We start from the raw sequence: 8355 nt of genomic DNA on the forward strand, positions 1-8355 counted from the left end.
GTGCTCGTGTGCAATAACTCAATTCGCCGTTGCGTTCCTTCTAAATAACGTGATTTAAAAAAATATTTGCAACAGGTAAGTCCACAAAACTTAGTCCACTCTGTGCATAACAGATTTTAGTTTTGGGAACAGAACTGTATTAAGATCAGATGTTTCATCGATTAGAACATTTGCACAATGTTGGCCAAAATCCATCTCCTTCCATCTTCTCCCACTGCCAGCCAGTGGGCTTCCTCTCACTACCATATTTGGTAGTGAGTGGAAACGCCAACCGGATGCTTCACAATTATACATCCAGTGAAATATCTGTCTCATTGTTCTATCTGTGGCTGCTCTATGGTAGTGGGGGAACAGGAAGTTCCGGGAAGGCACGGACCATTCCTCAGTATAAAGAAAGCTAATTTTTAGTTTATATAATTCCGAGCTAATTCCATCCAACAGTTGCCAACCATTATTGAGTGTCACTCCTCGCCACATATAGGATCACCCTATACGGTATCGTGTTGCACCCTAGTCAGGATATTCCATCACGTACTCCTTCTAAGATTAGCACCAGTGGCCCCCCCAGCTATCTTGGCCCGCATACCTTCTGGCACCCACCAGTGACAGAAATAAATACATGGAATGTATGTCATCCTTCAAATCCTTATGCAGCTCTCAATATTCCAAACATTAACTAATACTTTATAAAAGACGTAATATCAGTATGTAATAGCACGTTTAAACGTTCTAATATCGAAAGAACATGTCATACCATGCTAGGTAACAAATCCGTTAAGGTATTATCACGTTTGGTAAAGGTTTGATGTGTTATTTTTATGTCAAACTGAGTAAACCTGGTAACTATTTTACAAGTCACATGGCTAGATACTTTGGGTTTGTCTGAATGGATATACATAATTTCCTCAAAGTGATTTCATAAAGAATCCATTTATTTTAGATTTCCGAGTTTGTTTAGCATTTTTGGTTTTGTGTCAAATTAACGAGCTGGTAAAATGGCGCCACCCACTATAATCTACAATGTAGAAAATAGTCAAAATAAAGAATTTGGGAAAATCTGCTATAGGTTAAGTACCGGCACCTCAAATATCTAGTGCTTAAGCTCCTGTTCCTCTTATAGAATATTAGCTCAACAGTATTGTGGAGCTCCTGCACCTAAATATAAACAGTACCGGCACCTATTTCAGTCCAAGTCAAGCACTGAATTAGATGATTTAACAAGAAGAAATATCAAATATTTTTAGAGAATAAAGAAAGTGCCAGAACTGTCAAGACAATAACTTTTTGTGTCTGTTTCTCAATTTTACTACAGGACGACTAGAATTAAATCTGAGGGCGGTAACATCAACAGTGAGGACAAACCCAGCCTGCCTCTCTCCTTCCACACTGAGTCCAAACCTACAGTCATTGGGTCCTGATTGTGACAGTGGAGCCCAGTTTGCTATGCAGGATCCAGAGATGGTATCAGTGAAGCTGGAAGACTGCCGTCAAACACTGGAGCTGAATGTCAACATTAAAGATGAAGAAGAGGAGGAGAAGATTGGGAAATCTGTTTCTCATGGTAAGAGCAGGTTCTATCTATCTAAGTTTGTGTTATTAATTCCAACTTATCACTGTGCATGAAAAGTTGCAGTAGAACTGTTTCATGATGAACTGTTTCAATGAGAAGGTAGATATTATTTCATGCTACTGACACTTACATGGTTTGACACCAGTATTGCCAGCATTTGTTTTATTCACTGGGCTATCTGGAGTGATCAGAGAGTAGACTAAAGAAGTGAAGTAGACAAACTGCCAAATTTTTAAAGTTCTATTAAATGAGTCTGTGTAGTTACTAACCCTTGTGATAGTGAGTGGAGGATGATATGGCTTCTATATCTGCATTGCTTGCTCTTTGGGGTTTTAGGCTGGGTTTCTATAAAGCACTTTGTGACAACTTCTGATGTAAAAAGGGCTTCATAAAATACATTTGATTGACATGTATATCACACCAACTGACTGGTTCTTCTGATGTTGTTCACACAGGAGACCATGTTGAGACATTCTCTACATCCAGCGAGCAACAGCAGGAAGATCACAGAGCTAAGAGGTCTCACCACTGCCCACATTGTGAGGAGATTTTCCCAATTCTATCAAAGTTAAAAATACACCTTAAAATACACACAGGAGAGAATCTGTATTTCTGCACTGACTGTGGGAAGAGTTTCACAACATCAAAGGCTATGACAGTTCATCAGAGAGTGCACACTGGAGAGAAGCCTTACTCCTGCTCTGACTGTGGAAATAGTTTCTCTCGACTGGGCTACCTAAAAATACATAAACGTATACACACAGGAGAGAAGCCTTACTCCTGCTCTAATTGTGTAAAGTGCTTCAAAACATCAACTGAGCTAAGAATTCATCAGAGAACACACACAGGAGAGAAGCCTTACTCCTGCTCTGACTGTGGGGAAAGTTTCTCTCATCAGAACAACTTAAAACGACATGAACGTATACACACAGGAGAAAAGCCTTACTCCTGCTTTGACTGTGGGGCAGGTTTCTCTCAACCTGGCAACTTAAAACAACATCAACGTATACATACAGGAGAGAAGCCTTACTCCTGCTCTGACTGTGTAAAATGCTTCACAACATCAGCTGATCTAAAAGGTCATCAGAGAACACACACAGGAGAGAAGCCTTACTCCTGCTCTGACTGTGGGGCAAGTTTCTCTCAACTGGGCACATTAAAAAAACATGAACGTATACATACAGGAGAAAAGCCTTACTCCTGCTTTGACTGTGGGGCAAGTTTCTCTCAACCTGGCAACTTAAAACAACATCAACGTAGTCATACAGGAGAGAAGCCTTACTCCTGCTCTGACTGTGTAAAGTGCTTCAAAACATCAACTGAGCTAAAAGGTCATCAGAGAACACACACAGGAGAGAAGCCTTACTCCTGCTCAGATTGTGGAAAGCGTTTCTTTCAAATGGGCACCTTAAAAACACATGAACGTATACATACAGGAGAGAAGCCTTACTCCTGCCCTGACTGTGGAAAGTGTTTCTCTCAAATGGGCAACTTAAAAACACATGAACGTATACATACAGGAGAGAAGGCTTACTCCTGCTCTGAGTGTGTAAAATGCTTCACAACATCAACTGAGCTAAAACTTCATCAGAGAACACACACAGGAGAGAAGCCTTACTCCTGCTCTGATTGTGTAAAATGCTTTACAACATCAACTAAGCTAAAAGTTCATCAGAGAACACACACAGGAGAGAAGCCTTACTCCTGCTCTGATTGTGTAAAATGCTTTACAACATCAACTGAGCTAAAAGTTCATCAGAGAACACACACAGGAGAGAAGCCTTACTCCTGCTATGATTGTGTAAAATGCTTTACAACATCAACTGAGCTAAAAGTTCATCAGAGAACACACACAGGAGAGAAGCCTTACTCCTGCTCAGACTGTGGAAAGAGTTTCTCTCGACTGGGCAACTTAAAAAGACACCAAGGTAAACATAAAGGAGAGAAGCCTTACCACTGATCTTAATGTGGCAAGAGTTTATCCTGATTTGGGCAATGTAAAAACACACCAACGGATACACACTGGAGAGAAGCCTCATCACTGCACTGACTGGGAGAAGAGATTCTACAGATTGGGCCATTTAAAACGACACCAATGTATAAAGGTGAAATCCTCATCAGTTCTCTCAGACCAGCTAAGATTAGTCACTCCACTTAATTCTCATCTCATAAAAGAAGTGGTAACTGTTAATTGGATCAAATGAAGAAAGCGTAGGACACTAGTGTAATCCTATTGTTTCTCACTGTGAGAGAACTGTGCAGAGGAAAGGGAGTGTTATAGAATGTTAGCATCTCTTTACTTTACTGATCTGTGTGCACCTTGTCAGTTTTGGTGTGTTTTGTTAGCTTAGGGTTGAATATCCTCTTTTGAGGCGTCTCACAATGGAGTCTGATGGTTGACTGGGTGGTACTGATTCCTTCTGCAGTTTTCTGTGGGAATGAGCTGTTAGACACAACATACACTGTGTGTACAAAACATTATGGACACCAGCTATTTCCATGACATTGACTGAACGCTATGATCCTTAATGATGTAGTTTTTGTATTTATTATAGATCCCCATTAGCTTTCAGCAAGAAACTGCAGTTGCAGTGGGCTATGGAATGAAAACACTGGACACTGGAGAATTTGAAAAGCATTGCCTGATTTGATGAGTTTCGTACTGATGGAAGGACTAGGGTATGGGGAAAAAACATGAGTACATGCATCCATGCTGTCTGTCAGTGTTTCAGGCTGGTGGTGATGGTGTGTTTTCATGGCACATATTGGTTCTCTTGATAAAAGTGCAGCAACTTTTGAATGCCACAGGATATCTAAACATCATTGCCAATCAGCAGTCTATCCATCTGTAAATTAATGAGGAAAAATGTGGAATTGGAATTTGGGTTACTTTGTGAATTGACTGTAATTGAAATGGAATTGACCCTGACATTTGCTAACCCTTGTGATAGTGAGTGGGGGATGATATTGCTAATCACTTTCAGAGGGAAGTTGTTTTTTAAGTTTCTGTTCTATATTAAGAAAGATAAGTCAAACATATTTAACACCTTTTTTGGGCACTAAGTACTTCAATATTTACTTCCACAAATGTTTTAAACCGGTACCTGCTACCTTCAGACACTTGTAGGCGTCCGATAGCGAAACAACAGACATGAACTTGTTGGTGAGTCTCACCTTTAGATGTGTAGGCCAAACTTCTCGGACGCTACAGACAGAAGTCTCCTGGTCTGACAAACAACACTGTAGTTCTTCCACCGCAGATGAGGAAGGCCGACCTCAGAGGATGTGGTGGATTGAGACGCAGCCCATGCAAAAAATCCATCTCTAGCTTAAACAGACAGATTTTGATGGGGATTGTTATTATTATGCTAATTTGATTTCCACAGGGGTGCTCTAGGGTTTCTTAAAGCACATCAACGTATACATAAAGAAGAGATGCCGGTAACACTTCCTTTTATGGGGTCCTTATTACAGTGTAATTACACGTGTAACTACACTGTAAACAAGTATTGTAGTTAACTGTAATGACACATAGTTACAATGTAATAACATGTACCTGGTAGTAATTGTGGTCTGTGATTCCGATTTATTAACAACTGTGACAAAGGTTGGGATCCCTTGCTGATGCTCTGGGTGTCTGAGATATTATAGCCTATGCTCAATAGGCTCTAATTAATATTTGCCAGCAATATACTCCCCTGCATCACACTCCTAGCTAGCCTCTGAAGCTAAGCAGGTTTGGTCCTGGTCAGTCCCTGGATGGGAGACCAGCTGCTGCTGGAAGTGGTGTTGAAGGGTCAGCAGGAAGCACTCTTTCCTCTGGTCAAAACAAATAACACCCCAATGCCCCAGGGCAATGATTGGGGACATTGCCCTGTGTGCCGTCTTTCAGATGGGACATGAAACGGGTGCCCTGACTGTCTGCGGTCACTAAAGATTCCATGCCATTTATCGTAAGAGTAGGGGTGTTAACCCCAGTGTCCTGGCTGAATTCCCAATCTGGCCCTCATACCATCATGGCCACCTAATCATCCCTAGCTTCCAATCGGCTCATTCATCCCCCATCCTCTCCGCTGTAACTATTTCCCAGGTTGTTGCTGTAAATGAGAATGTGTTCTCAGTCAACTTACCTGGTAAAATAAAAAATATTTTACTTAAACATGAATGTGCACAGTTCAAAATATATCTCCAGTCAATGTTGTTGCTAGCACTTGCCTCCAAAATAAAGCATCCCATCTGGGTTAACTTGGTTGAGCTTATGAAAACAGATCTAATACAAGTGTCTATGTATGAGGATGACTCAACACTATACATGTCAGCTACTACAGAGACTGAAATGACTGCAACACTTAACAAAGAGTTGCAGTTAGCTTTAGAGTGGGTGGGAAGGAATAAGTTAGTCCTAAATATTTCTAAAACTTGAAGCATTGTATTTGGGACAAATGATTCACTAAACCCTAAACCTCAACTAAATATTGTAATAAATAATGTGGAAATTGAGTAAGTTGAGGTGACTAAACTGCTTGGAGTAACCCTGGATTGTAAACTGTCATGGTGAAAGCATATTGATACAACAGTAGCTAAGATGGGGAGAAATATGTCCATAATAAAGCGCTGCTCTACCTTCTTAACCACACTATCAACAAGGCAGGTCCTACAGGCTCTAGTTTTGTCACACCTGGACTACTGTACAGTCGTGTGGTCAGGTGCCACAAAAAAGGACTTAAGAAAATTGCAATTGGCTCAGAACAGGGCACCACGGCTGATTAATAATATGCATGTCGATCTCTCCTGGCTCAAAGTGGAGGAGAGATTGACTTCATCACTACTTGTGTTTATGAGAGGTGTTGACATGTTGGGTGCACCGAGCTGTCTGTTTGAGCTACTGGCGCACAGCTCGGTCACCCATGCATACCCCACAAGACATGCCACCAGAGGTCTCTTCACAGTCCCCAAGTCCAGAACAGACTATGAGAGGTGCACAGTACTACATAGAGCCATGACTACATGGAACTCTATTCCACATCAAGTAACTGATGCAAGTAGTACAATTTAGATTTTAAAAAACACCTTATCAAACAGCGGGGACTGTGAAGCAACACAAATATAGGCGCAGACACATGCATACAGACACACACGATAACATACGCACTATACACACACGTACACATGGATTTTTGTTCTGTAGATATGTGGTGGTGGTGGAGTAGGGGCCTGAGGGCACACAGTGTGTTGTGAAATCTGTGAATGTATTGTAATGTTTTTTAAATTGTATGAACTGCCTTAATTTTGCTGGATCCCAGGAAGTGTAGCTGCTGCCTTGGCAGGAACTAATGGGGATCCATAATAAATACAAGTCCCAGATGAAGAATAAGACACTATTTCAAAGCATAATACATGTAATGTTAGCCAAGTACAATGTAATTACTTGTTGTTACACAGGATTTAGCTAGTTAAAATGAAGTGTATCTTTAGGAGTACTTGTAATTAATGTGTACATTACCCATCCGGACAACCTGGCCCTCAATTTAAAGCTTGTGGAAGTGACATCCAAGTGGGAGAATTAATACACTAGTACACCACTGATAGAAGAATTTGGTAATTACTAGTTATTACACTCCGATTCTTTGTGAAATGTGTTAGAATCATAAAACTACAATCTGATAATGTGTTTAGCTTAGTTAGAAGTAAAACAAGGGCTTTGGCTTATTGTTTTATCTATGCAAGCAGAATGCAACTGTGAAACCAATAACAGAAAACAGGATGTGAAACTAGACACTGAGAAACATGTCCCCACTGTATGTGCCTGTATAAGATGCATATTTGCCCAGCAACAGAGTATTTGTGTCTTCTGAAAACAGTGTGAAATAGATACAGGAAGAAACAACTAGGTTGCTGTGCAGCTTACAGAGAAATGTGACAGTTGCCTAAATATGGGCTAGGAGCTTTCTCATTGGCCCACTTAGGGGCATAGTAGAGGTATACAAAACGTTGTGCATTGTATGATTTTCAGAGCTCTCAATGAATAAAGAATGACCATTGCAGTAAGGGGTCTGTTTAATTTATTTAAACTAGAGATTTATACCTCTGGGAATTATTCAAAGATTTAAGAAGTGTTTGACTTCAACCATTGAGATAACAAAATTCTCGTGACAACCACAGAGTATCTGTATAGGAAAATCATTAAGAGCAAACTGTGCTGCCAATCACAGTGTAGGGCGCGACATTTTGCGGGTATGGAGAGCTCATTAGAGGATAGAGAAAGCTTGCATTGAAGAGCTGGGCATCGTGTTATGACCTGCATTATCTGAATTAGGCCCACAGAATTATACCTACAGAGGAGCGGCTTCTATGGAGGAACATTGAATGTCTTTGAACTTCAGAGTTGGTTTAACGTTGGACCAGAGCAAATGTTAGCTAGCTAGCTAACAACCTTGTTTGTGCAGTGCAGCACTAGAATTAAAAACAGGTCTTACCTTTTTGTCGTTAATAAATCCAATGTGAAACGTGGTGACTATAGTATCCTTAACTGGCATTGAAAAAGTTCATCCATTCTTCTCAAATTAAACATATCTCCCTAATTTCTGAATCATGCTTGTAACGTTGTCAGTAGGATACAGTAACCTATGCTTCAGAGGGGAGGAGCAGGTAGTTTCCACACGTACACCCACTGGCAAAGGTTTCCATTTCAGCTGGAAGGCAGAAACTGGAATACGTTTCTAGAGTGAGCTTTCCCAGCTAACAAAATTACGTTCCAGGACGTGACACGTTATTTTACTCCCTAC

This window comes from Coregonus clupeaformis, unplaced genomic scaffold (assembly GCF_020615455.1).
Source record: "Coregonus clupeaformis isolate EN_2021a unplaced genomic scaffold, ASM2061545v1 scaf0908, whole genome shotgun sequence".
NCBI classification, from domain to species: Eukaryota; Metazoa; Chordata; class Actinopteri; order Salmoniformes; family Salmonidae; genus Coregonus; species Coregonus clupeaformis.